Source organism: Cebus imitator, unplaced genomic scaffold (genome assembly GCF_001604975.1).
Source record: "Cebus imitator isolate Cc_AM_T3 unplaced genomic scaffold, Cebus_imitator-1.0 Scaffold74, whole genome shotgun sequence".
NCBI classification, from domain to species: Eukaryota; Metazoa; Chordata; class Mammalia; order Primates; family Cebidae; genus Cebus; species Cebus imitator.
In genome coordinates, this window is record NW_016107389.1 from 3,706,885 (window position 1) to 3,720,670 (window position 13,786).

General features: G+C 38.1%; 1 pseudogene; it reads left to right on the forward strand.

Annotated features, from left to right (window-relative positions):
• Positions 1–305: 305 nt before the first annotated feature.
• Positions 306–2,569, forward strand: LOC108306764 (annotated as a pseudogene).
• The last annotated feature ends 11,217 nt before the right edge of the window (positions 2,570–13,786 follow it).

Below are 13,786 nucleotides of genomic sequence, written 5' to 3' on the forward strand. Positions count from 1 at the left end.
TTTCCACCTTTTGCTGGTACCTCCTTGAATAGCTTAATAGTCAACTTTCTGAATTATTTATCTGGAATTTCAGTGATTTGTTCTTGGTTTGGATCCATTGCTGGGGAGCTAGTATGATATTTTAGGGGGTGTTATAGGATGGTTTTGTCATATTACCAGATTGACTTTTCTGGTTTCTTCTCATCTGAGTAGACTATTTCTTCAAATTGTTCTTGAATTTATTTTTTACTAGACTGTGTTTTTTTTTAAGCATATGACTTTATGCTTATAGTTTATTTTAGCCTAATTAGATTCTTGGTGCCTTTAGGAGTGAAGACACTATATGAATTACTTAGTTACAGAGAGTCTTGTGTGCTGGCCTTCTCAGATGCTGGCTGTAGTAGTCATATACTTGGTGTGAGGGCAAGTTCACTGTCTCCTATAGGGTTGAATGGCAGGGATCTCTTGAAGCTTAGCTCATTCTCTCAAGGTGTACACTTTATTTATTTATTTAATTTTTCCCAGTATTTAATTTACTGAGGTGGCTATGGGAGCTTTCAGTTAGATGTGCTAAGGTTTTATCAGGGTGAAGGGTGGGAGCTACCTTAGCTCCCTGCCAGGCCCCTGCTCACCATTATTAAATTGGTAGATATTGAAGTAAAAACAATCAAATTATTATGATACAGAGGGTTTCTGTCTATATGATACAGAGGGACAAAGATTCCCAATGAAACAGGAATAAAGACTCAGAAGGGAAATGTAAAAAATAAAATCAAAGCAAAGAAGTTAAATTAAGGAATATAGTTTAGATGAAGAAAATAAAACATTACAGATATACACTGAAATCATCTTTGATAACTTCTGCAGGCTCATTCACCAGAAGCAACCACTCTCATGAAGTAGGTGTGGATCCTCTCTAGTCCATTCTTTATCCCTTTATTACATGTAAATATAGCCATAGAAAGCATGTTTTTAAAATTCTACAGTAATTGCATTGTACTAAACATTTCTGGAGTGATTTTTCTAATTTTTGCCACCATTTTTATGGTGAGGTTTTTGCCATCAAAAGAGATAATACATCTTTTTTGGCCATAGCAACCTTTTTTCATAGAGGGCTATTCTCACTCCTAGTTCCTTCATGTATATAACCAACCATTAGCTGGTTATATATTTGGGATCACAAATGTCTACTAAAACTGGAATATCTGCCTTTTAATTAAACAAGAAATAACTATATAATAACTACCATGATCAAGTGTCCACACAGAACAGTAGCAGATGCAGGTGACTGCTGGACCTCTTCCCAGCCTCTATCTCCCTAAGATAGGCACTATATCCAGAGACAGAGTCTACACAGGAAGGATCCTGAAGCATCCAAGAACACAGACACATTCTTGTCATGCCATTGCCCTTTTATTCTTTCCTTATAACATCATGTAGGAGGGCAGAGCATGTTTCCCATGCTGGACCCTGCTCTGCTCACTCCACACACTTTCCAACACCCACCATGGACACTGTTCATCAGTTGGAAGAAAGATGGCACTTGATGGACAGCAAATGCTTTGATGAATAATAAATCCATGAAGGAACTAGGAGTGGGAATAGACCTCTGCAAAAAAAAGGGTGCTATGGCCAAAAACGATTGTATTATCTCTTTTGATGGCAAAAACCTCACCATAAAAATAGAAAGCACTTTAAAACAACACAGATTTCTCATATTCAGGGGACAGAAATTCAAAGAAACTACAGGTGATAGCAGAAAAACTCAGGCTACACCTTTACAGATGGCACATTGGTTCGACATCAGAAGCAGGATGGGAAGGAAGACACAATAACAAGAAAATTGAAACAGAAAACTAGTGGTGGACTGCATCATAAACAATGTCACCTGTACTCTGATCTGTGAAAAAGTAGAATAAAAACTCCACCATCACTTTGGACAAGAATTAGTTACCAGAATGAACAAGCTCATACTAATGCTTTTTTTTTTTTATCATTACTGTGTTCAATTATCTTTATCAAAACATTTTACATGAAACTATTTCAAAATGTTGGTTTAATTAGGGTCACCCCTTTGATTAATAAATAATTGAGTTTGTGTAAAAGACAAAGAAAGACAAGACAGAAAGACAGAAAAGAAAGAAAGAAAATAAAAGAAATTATATAATAGAATGTTAGAATATTAATGAATATATCAGTTAGAACACACTCATGTGTCAGTACCCTAGGGTTCCTGAACACCATCCTTGACTCAGGCTTTCCAGCATGCTTGTTTCACTCAGTGCAATCCCTAACTGATTTTAGTGCACGTCTATTTACATATATTTTTCATTTCTCTTTTCTAGTTGTACTCATGAGTGCCACCAGGACAATGTTAAATAGTAGTAGTGATAGTGGACTTATCTTCCTGTCTATAATGAAATGCTCTTTGTATTTTACCATTAAGGGACAACAGAGAGATAGAGAAATCATTCAACTTAGATTAAAGAGATATCCCTTTATTCCTATCACATTAAATATATTTACCAGCAACAATAAAAGACAACTTCAGGCCAATATCCCTGATAAACATTGATGCAAAAATCTTCAAAAAAAAATACTGGCAAATCAAATCCAGCAGCACATCAAAAAGCCTATCCACCACAATCAAGTTGACTTCATCCCTGGGATATAAGGTTGGTTCAACAGGCAAATCAATAAATGTAATTCATCACATAAACAGAACTAAAAACAAAAGCACATGATTATCTCAACAAACACAGAAAAGGCCTTAGATAAAATTCAACATCCCTTCATGTTAAAAACTCTCAATAAACTAGGTATTGATTGAACATCTCTCAAAATAATAAGAGCCATTTATGATAAACCCACAGCCTATATCATACTGAGTGGGAAAAACTGGAAGCATTCCCTTTGAAAACTGACACAAGACAAGGATGCCCTCTCTTACCACTCCTATTCAACATAGTATTGGAAGTTCTGGCCAGGGTAATCAGGCAAGAGAAAGAAATAAAGGGTGTTCAGGCTGCGCACAGTGGATCATGCCTGTAATCTCAGCAGTTTGTGAGGCCATGGGGGGAACATCTCTTGAGCCCAGGGGTTCAAGACCAGCCTGAGCAACATGGCAAAACCCTGTGTCTCTCAAAAATACAAAAACTAGCTGAGCTTGGTGGTGCATGCCTGTAGTCCCAGCTACTCAGGAGGCTAAAGAAGGAGGATTGCTTGAACCCAGGAGGCAGAGGTTGGAGTGTGCCAAGATCGTGCCATTGGGCTCCAGCCTGGGTGACAGAGTGAGACACTAAGAAAGAGAGAAAGAAAGAAGGAAGGAGGGAGGGAAGGATGAAAGGAAAGGAGGGGAGAGGGAGGGACAGAGGGAGAGAGGGAGGAAGGGAGAGAAACAGAGAGAGAAAGGAAAGCAAAAGGAAAAGAAGAGAAAGGAAGGAAGGAAAAAGAAGAAAGAAAGAAAAGAGAAAGAAGAAGAAGAAGAAGAAGAAGAAGAAAGAAAGAAAGAAAGAAAGAAAGAAAGAAAGAAAGAAAGAAAGAAAGAAAGAAAGAAAGAAAGATTTATTCAAATAGGAAGAGAGAATGTCAAACTGTCTTTGTTTGCAAACGACATGATTATAAATCTAGAAAACCCCCTTGTCTTGGCCCAAAAGCTCTTAGGCTGATAAGCAATCCCAGCAAAGTCTCAGGATACAAAATTAGCATGCAAAAATCATAAGCATTCTTAGACACCAATAAGAAACAAGCAGAGAGCCAAATCATGAATGAACTCCCATTCACAATAGCTAAAAAGAGAATAAAATACCTAGGAATGCAGCTAACAAGGGGTATGAAGGACCTCTTCAAGGATAATTACAAAGCACTGCTCAAGGAAATAAGAGAAGACACAAATAAATTGAAAAACACCCCATGTTCATGGATACAAAAAATCAATATTGTGAAAATGGTGATACTGAACAAAGTAATTTATAGATTCAGTGCTATTCTCATTCAACTACCATTGACATTCTTCACAGGATTAGAAAAAAAACTGCTTTAAAATTAATATGAAACCAAAAAAGAGCCCGTATAGCCAAGACAATCCTAAGCAAAAAGAACAAAGCTGGAGGCATTATGCTACCTGACTTTAAACCATACTACAAGGGTACAGTAACCAAAACAGCATAGTATTGATACCAAAACAAACACATAGACCAATGGAAGAGCACACATCTACAACCATCTGATCTTCGACAAACCCAACAAAAACAAGCAATGGGGAAAAGATTCCCTATTTAATAAATGGTGCTGACGATGCTCGCTAGCCATATGCAGAAAAAGGAAACTGGACTGCTTTCTTACACCTTATACAAAAATTAATTCAAGATGGATTAAAGACTTAAAGGCAAAAACCAAAACTATAAAAGCCCTAGAAGAAAACCTAGGCAATACCATTCAGAACAGAGGCACAGGCAAAGATTTCATAACAAAAATGTCAAAAGCAATTGCAACAAAAGCAAATCTGATAAATGAAATCCAACTAAACTAATGAGCTTCTGCACAGCAAAAGAAACTGTCATCAGAGTGAACAGACAACCTACAGAATGGGAGAAAATTTTTGAAATCTCTACATTTGACAAACGTCTAATATCCAGAATCCATAAGGAACTTAAGCAAATTTACAAGAAAAAAAAACACCCCATCAAAAAATGGGCAAAGGATACGAATAGACACTTCTCAAAATAAGACATACATGTGGCCAGGAAACATGAAAAAAAGTTCAACATCACTGATCATTAGAGAAATGCAAATCAAAACCACAATGAGATTCCATGTCAAAACAGTCAGAATTGTGATTATTAAAAGTCAAGAAACAACAGATGTTGGTGAGGCTGTGGAGAAATAGGAAGGCTTTTACACTGTTGGTGGGAATATAAATTGGTTCAACCATAGTGAAAGACAGTCTAGTGATTTCTCAAAGACCTATAACCAGAAATATCATTTGACCCAGCAATCCCATTACTGGGTATATATGCAAAGGAATAAAACTCATACTATTATCTATGCACATTTATGTTCATTGTAGTGCTATTCACAACAGCAAAGACACAGAATCAACCCAAATGCCTATCAACAATAGACTGGATAAAGAAAATGTGGCACATACATGGATTACCCTGCAGCCATAAAAGGAATGAGATCAGGTCCTTTGCAGGAACATGAATGGAGCTGAAAGCCATTATCCTCAGCAAACTAACACAGGAACAGAAAACCAAACACTGCATGTTCTCATTTGTAAGTGCGAGTGGAACAATGAGAACATATGAACATAGGGAGGAGAACAACACACTGAGGGCTGTCGGGGGGCAGGGGGAAGGAGAGCATCAGCATAAAAAGCTAATGCATGTGGGGCTTAACACCTAGGTGATGGGTTGATAGGTGCAGCAAACCACATGGCACATGTTTACCAATGTAACAAACCTGCACATCCTGCATATGTATTCCAGAACTTAAAATTAAATTAAAAGGAAATGATGCTAAATTTCAGTTGCCTTTTCCAAATCTATAGAGATAATATAAATTTTTCTCCTTTGTCTATCAATGTTGTGTCCCCAGTAGCTCGTCATGATCACATAGTGGTTAGTACTCCACACTGCAGTTTATTAATGTGATTAATTCTATTAATGGAGTTTCTAATATTGAGCCATAAGAGGTACTCTTTTAATGTGCTATTAGACACTTTTTTTAAGGTCATTAATCCATACTTTCCTTTGATTCTATCACCTTTGAAATTTTAGTATTGATATTATAGCAACTCAATGAACAAACATGGCAGCTCTCATTCCCTGCACTCTGGAACAATACAAGTAAGATTGGCATTATCTGTTCATTAAGGGTTTGGCTGAATTCACATGTGAATCTGAGGCTTAGGAACTCAGGGAGAATAGTCATTTCTCAAACTTTCTCAAATTCTATTTTTCTTCTTCTTCTTGAGACAGGGTCTCACTCTATCACAGGATGGGGTGCAATGGCATGATTACGACTCACTGCAGCCTCCACCTCCCAGGTTCAGTTGATCCACCTGCCTCAGCTTCCCTAGTAGCTAGGACTACAGGCATGTGCCAGGCTGGCTAATTTTTCTATTTTTTGTAGAGATAGGGTCTCACTATGTTGCCTAGCTGGTCTTGAATTCCTGGGCTCAAGTGACTCTCCCACCTCAGCCTACCAAAGTTCTGTGATTCCAGGTGTGAGCCACCATAGCCAGTCTCAAATTCTTTAATGTCAAACCATCTGGTTAGGTTTTCTATTTTGTGTCAATGATGTAAAAAAAAAAAATCATTAATTTAATACAGCTTTTCAAATTCATTGGCATAGAGTTGAGCAAAATACTCTCGTTTTTAAAAATTAGGTAAGATTGTGACTTAGCTATTTATTAGACTTTGTAAAGAATCAGCCTGTTGATTTGTTCATTTAATTATTTATTTATGCTAGATTTTTTTAATTCTCAACTGACTTCTTTTTCTGCTTTTATTATAAATAATTCTTTTCTTCTGCTTTCCTTGGGTTTGTTTTCTAACTTCTTGAGTTGAATGCTTAATTCATTTATTTATATTCCTGTAGTTAGCATAAGAATTTTAAACTATGAAATTTTCATTTGTTTACTGCTTTAACTGTATCCTACAGTATTGTGCCATTTCCATATATTCCCCTATGCAGACATAACTTTATAAAATAAATGTAATAATATACAAGCTTTGTTAACATACCTCTTTTTTCTTCTCCTTTTGCTTGGTCTCCCTTCCTCCCTCCACTCCACTCCCCTCCACTGTAATCACCATACACTAACTGCCACAGTAACCTTTGCTAACAACATAATGTGTTGGGACACATTTTTCCTATAGTGAAAAATCTCCATCTGTCATTGTGCTTTAGGTGTGTATTATTTTATAGCATATAGCTGAATTTTCTTTTTTTATGTCACTATTGTATTTTCTTAACATTTAAATGTTTGAAAATACAATAAACTGAAAGAATTTTACACTAAGTACCTCTATACCCACCTCCTGAATAATTAACATTGTTGTAATTATGTATTTGTAATTATGTATGTAATTGTTGCAATTATTGTAATAGTATACCAGTACTGTTGTTACCAGTGGAGGGTATCCAGGTACTTGGCGTTTTGAAGAAAGAATCGGACAAAATGCACAAAGAAAGCAAGGAGAGAATGAAGCAACAAAAGCAGAGATTTATTGAAAATGAGAGTACACTCCACAGGGTGGCAGTGGGCTTGAACATAGGGGCTCATGAGCTTCTTTACAGGATTTTCTGGGTTTGAAATACCCTCTAAAGGTTTCCCATTGGTTACATGGTGTGCACCCTATGGAAATGAAGTAGTGGCCTTGCAACTACTTAAGAGGCTGAAGTGAAGTTACAAAAGTTACACCCTATGCAAGCATCTGATTGGTTGTGGAAAGCAACCAATCAAAGGCTAAAGTGAAGTTACAAAGTTACACTCTATGCAAATGTCTGATTGGTGGCAAAAAGCAACCAATATCAGAAATACTTTCAATTTTCTATCTGCCACACAGAAAAAAGCAAGGAGGAGGGGTTGCTAAAGGAGTAGCCTCCAGTTTTTGTTTTTGTTTTTGTTTTTTGCCACTTACATGTGGAAAGTTGGGATTTTCCTTCTGATTTAGTTCTAGGAAGTCAGTATGAATTGGTCTTAAGTTCCCTGCCTCCAGATCCCATTCTCCTGCCTCATTATGCTTGTGTTATCACATCTGTCCATCTATCTATCCATCTGTTTTTTCATGCATTTCAAAGTAAATTGCAGATATCAGTGCACTTTATCCTTTAGTCCTTTGACATGTATTTCATGGGTGAGAGTTTAATATTTATTTATAGTTTTTTCTAATAAAAATTTATATACAATCAAAGGTACAAATCTTCAGTGCAGAACTCAATGTGTTTTGACAAATGTATTTACCTGTGTAATGCAAATCCCTATCAAAATGTAGGATATAACTACCAGAGTACTCTCATGTTCCTTCCCAAACAATCCAAACTGCCCTCCTCTGCACAAGCACTTTCTGAACTTTTCCACCATATTTTACTTTTCTTGTTCTAGAATGCCATTCACTCAGTGTTATATTTTTGAGACTTATCTATGCTGCCTAACGTAAAAGTAGTTCACTATTTATTTATTTTAGAGACACGGGGCAGTGGCTATTCACAGGGCTGATCATTGCACACTGCAGACTCAAGGTTCTGGGCTTAAGCAATCCTCCTGCCTTAGGAGTAGCTGTGACTAAGTAGTTTCTAAGTAGCTGTGACTACATGTGCACACCACTGCACCTGACTAGTTTACTTTTTAAATGGTTGCGTGGAATCCCGTTGTATCATGTATCATAAACTGTTTATCCATTCCCTACTGGATGGACTTTTAAGTTATAAAAAAAAACAAAACTGCGCCGGGCGCGGTGGCTCACGCCTGTAATCCCAGCACTTTGGGAGGCCGAGGCGGGTGGATCACGAGGTCAAGAGATCGAGACCATCCTGGTCAACACGGTGAAACCCCGTCTCTACTAAAACTACAAAAAATTAGCTGGGCATGGTGGCGCGTGCCTGTAATCCCAGCTACTCAGGAGGCTGAGGCAGGAGAATTGCCTGAACCCAGGAGGCGGAAGTTGCGGTGAGCCGAGATCGCGCCATTGCACTCCAGCCTGGGTAACAAGAGCGAAACTCCGTCTCAAAAAAAAAAAAAAAAAAAACTGCTATAAAAATTCTTGTATAAGCCTTTTTGTAATATGTTTACATTTCGTTTGAGAAAGTAGCTAGAAATTGAATCAACTCACAGGAAAGTGTACATTAGTTATAAGAATATTGCTATAACTTTTTCTAAAGGGGTCGTACCATTTTACACTGCTACAAGTGTCTAAGACTTCCAGCTGATCTACATGCTTACTAAGATTTGGTATTGTCAGTCTTTTTCACTTTAATCATTTCAGTTAGTATGTAATGGTATCCTACTATGGTTTTAATTTTTCATTTCCCTGACGACTCATGGTGTTGAGTAATTCTAAGGTGACATGTGACATGTCCTAAACATTTGCCCATTTTTAAAAATTGGGTTATTAATGAACCTTACTATTTTTAATATTTAAAAAACAAATGGGAGGAATGGGATAAATTGTACACATAGTAATTCTGACATCCTGCCAAGAATCTCAAGTTGTATGCCAATCATTTGGTCTCATTAATATACTTTATTCAGTTTAAAGGTTATGAGATAGAAAGAGCCTTAAAGGAACAGAAAGTGTACGAAAAGACAAGTTAAATGATGACTAAAGTGACTTAAAATAGTTATTCTCTAATAGTGAATATTTTATATGAACATACTTAAATAAGAATGGCAAAAACAAAGCTCCATTAGTAAGCAAAATATAAATAAGCAACTTTTTAAACTATTTCTTGTTTATTCACCCTAGTTCTGTCTCTTGCCATTTATAATTAATAAAATTTTCCTTAAAGACATTCATACTTTCATAAATTGTTTAAGGCAAATAAAGATGACAGTTCTTTCAGCTGGAACCACCATTTTCCAGTAGTTTTGGCCGAAATGACAAACACAAAGGGGAAGAGGAGAGGCACCCGATATATGTGCTCTAGGCCTTTTAGAAAACAGAGAGTTTTTCCTTTGGCCATGTATATGCAAATGTATAAGAAAGGTGATATTGTAGACATCAAGGGAATGGGTACTGTTCAAAAAGGAATATCCCACAAGTGTTATTTATCATGGCAAAACTGGAAGAGTCTACAATGCTACCCAGCATGCTGTTGACATTGTAAACAAACAAGTTAAGGGCAATATTCCTGCCAAAAGAATTAATGTGCGTACTGAGCACATTAAGCACTCTAAGAGCCAAGATAGATTCCTGAAACACATGAAGGAAAATGATCAGAAAAAAAAGAAGCCAGAGAGAAAGGTACCTGGTTCAACTGAAGTGCCAGCCTGCTCCACCCAGAGAAGCACACTTTGTGAGAACCCATGGAAGGAGCCTGAGCTGCTGAAACTGATTCCTTAGGAATTCATGGCATAATAGGTGTTAAAAAAAAAAAAAAAAAAGACCTCTGGACTGTAAAAATGTTTCTCTTCTTTGAATAGAAGTGTGACGTCCTCTCACCAAAATATTTAAAGCAAATTTTAATTGTGTCCTTATTTATTATGTAATGCCTTTACTATTCAAATTTAATGTATTTCTTGCTGAAAGATGTGAGGTGGCTTATTGCACAACAAATTATTTAATTGGTTAGAAAATGGCCAGATATTATTTATGAAATATTTGTACTGGTTTGAAGATAGTCCCTCTAAATCATCATAAAAGAAATAATTTACAAAACTAAACATTTAATATTTTTTTAAAGATGACAGGTGAAATTTTTGTTTTCTAAAGCAGTGGCGGTCAGCACCTATATCCAGGTCCCACCCTACCGACAAAATCCAGTCCCTAGGATGTTTTTTGTCCAGCTAGCAAACTAAGAATGGCTTTTTCAATTTTACAGGTTTTTTTTTAAGGAATATGCTACAGAGACCATATGTGGCCCACGAAGCCTAAAACCTTTACTGCTGGCCCTTTACGGAAAATGTATGCTGACCCCTGATTTAACCCAACATTGTTCTTTACTGACACTCATGTAACTTCAAGAGATTAAGGTGTATAAAGCTGTTCAACCTCACTTCAAATGAAACTGCTTCGTCTGTTTTCTAGGTTAATTTTATGACTTCTTCCATGCTGCCTACAAAAACTACCCCCAGCCAATGCTCCCTGCAACAACACATGGTTCTTTCTACTTGTCTATTTTTCTTGTCAGCTATGGATTTAAAAGTTATATAACCAAGCTTCTTAAAAGATGGATTCTGAATGAAGCTACAGACCTTCCATGGTTAAATTTTGAATTTTAGTGCCTCAACACTCTGCAATCTCAGGTATTTAAGCTATGTTAACCCTGATGTCTAGAAGTCACTTAATTGGGCAACTTCAGCCAATATACCATGTATAGATGTAATATAAATCTAGATGCATTTTTAGCCAAGGCTTGCAATTTCTGTATTTTGCTTATTTATGCATTGTAAAATAGGTTTTCTCTCCTCTCCCCTCATAAAAATAGCTTAGTCCACATTGACCTAAAATATTCTTCTCTTCAGAGAATCGCTTTCCATAACTGTCAGCTTTTAAAGTTTCTGAACTTCAGAATTTCTCAGTGGAAATGGATTATCATTTAGCTTTTCTGCTTCATTTGTTGACCTAACAGGCAAATTTAAAACCTTGAGTAATACTATTCAAATCTATTTATTTCCAATGGAAAAAAAAAATCCTTCTTATTGTTTGCTTTAAAATATATACAAAGTTCTGTGAGAAGTCAGAGATTATTCTACTAGGATGGGTTGAGAATAGTCTCACACAGGTAACACTTGGAAGGCTTAAGGATATGTAGTTTACCTGATGTTAATGTAAAGAAGAAAATTAAGAGAGCTGAAGAACCTGTGGGGTGGATATTTGGGATTTGGTTTTCCAGTCTTTCAAATTTTCTGTTATCACAACTGGTGTGCTCTCAGGTCTTGGTTGGGGTTGATCCTACCAGTGTACAAAAAGAGCTAACACAGCAAACCTTGAGCCTGCTGCCCTTAGATATGCTTCTAAAGCTGATCCCTGGCTGGTAACTGGGAACTTCGATTTTGGGAAGTTTCCCACTATTCCCTCACTGAGTGGCTCTCTGTGCCCTCTTTGTACAATCAATGTAGTTTATGCTAAACACCTGCTTTCCTCCTGAGTCTGGAATTTGGGGACGTGTTCAGGGAGAGGAGCCAATGTGAATAAGGTCCCAGTAAAAACGTGGGGAACTGACTCTAAATGAACTTTACTGGTAGTCAAAGGAAATCACAAAAGAGGCAAGTAGGAGTAAGACTAACAAATGCATTAAGAAGTTAATATAGGGATTTCCACCAACACGGCCTAACAGGAACAGCTCCAGAGTGCAGTTCCCAGCAAGAGTGACACAAAAGGTGAGTGATCTTCGCATTTCCAACCAAGGTCAGGTTCATTTCAATGGGACTGGTTGGACAGCGGGTGTAGCCCAAGAAGCGCAAACCAAGGCAGGGTGGGGTGCTGTCTCACTCAGGAAGTACCACTGGCCAGAGGATCAGGGTCTCTTCCCCTTCAATACTATGGTTCAGATACTGCGCTTCTCCCATGATCTTTGCAACCCACAGACCATGAGATCCCCGCCAGACTGAAAAGCGCCATGTATTCCAGCACAGATCTGAGCTGCAGCTCCGGTGGGTGCTGTGGGTTGTCAGCACAGATCTGGGCAGATGTTTTGACTAGCAACAAGAGTGCCTGCAGGACAGAACTTCCCACTCCCCAGAAAAAGGGGGAACTGAAAGCAGGGAGACAGGTGATGCGGCTTAGTGGGTCCAACCCCCACGAAGACCAGCAAACCAAAGCCCTCTCAATTGAGAGTTTCCCAGAGAGCACATCAGTTTGAGCTCAGCCCAGGACCGTTGAGCTCGGTGGGGGGAAGGGCATCCTCCATAGCTAATCTTACTTGTGCAAGCAAAAGCCAGAGACTTATGCAGCATCTGGACAGAGCCTGAGGTAGCCCAGCAGTACGTCTGCAAGCAGACAAGGGATAGACTGCCTCCTCAAGCAACTCCCTGACCCCTATATAACCAAAAAGATGCCACATACAGGAGAGCTCTGGCTGACACCTGGCAGGTACATTTCAGGGACAAAGCTACCAGAGGAAAGATCAGGCAACAATCCTTGCTGTTCCACAGCCCCCGTGGATGATTCCCAGGTAAGCAAGGGGTGGAGTGGACCTCCAGCAGTCCTACAGCAGAGAGGCCTGACTGTTAGAAGGAAAACTAAACAACAAAAAGAAATAGCTTCAACGTCAACAGAAAGGACATCCACTCAGAAAACCCATCTGAAATCACCAACTTCAAAAATCAAAGGTAGATATATCCACGAAGATGGGAAGAAACTAGAGCAAAAAGGATGAAACCATCAAAGACCAGAACACCTCTCCTCCTCCAAGGGATCACAACTCGTCACCAGAAAGGGAACAAAACAGGATGGAGAATGGGTTTGAGGAATTGACAGAAGCAGGTTTCAGATGGTGGGTGATAACAAACTTCTCTGAGCTAAAGGAGCATGTTTTAACCCAATGTAAAGAAACTAAAAACCTTGAAAAAATGTTAGACAAAACGCTAACTAGAATAACCAGCTTAGAGAAGAACATAAATGACTTGATGGAGCTGAAAAACACAGCACAAGAACTTCACAAAGCATACACAAGTTTCAATAGCCGAATTGATCAAGCAGAAGAAAGGATCACAGTGATTGAAGATCAACTCAATAAAATAAAACAGGAAGGCAAGAACAGAGAAAAAAGAGTGAAAAGAAATGAAAAAAAGCCTTCAAGAAATATGGGATTATGTGAAAAGACCTAATCTATGCCTGATCAGTGTACCTGAATGTGACAGGGAGAATGAATCCAAGCTAGAAAGCACTCTTCAGGATATTATCCAGGAGAACATCCCCAACCTAGCAAGGCAGGCCAGTATTCAAATACAGAAAATACAGAGAACACCAGAAAGATATTCCTCAAGAAGAGCAACCCCAAGGCACATAATCGTCAGATTCACCAGGGTTGAAATGAAGGAAAAAATGCTAAGGGCAGCCAGAGATAAAGGTAGGGTCACCCACAAAGGGAAGCCCATCAGACTCACAGCGGATCTCTTGGCAGAAACCCTACAAGT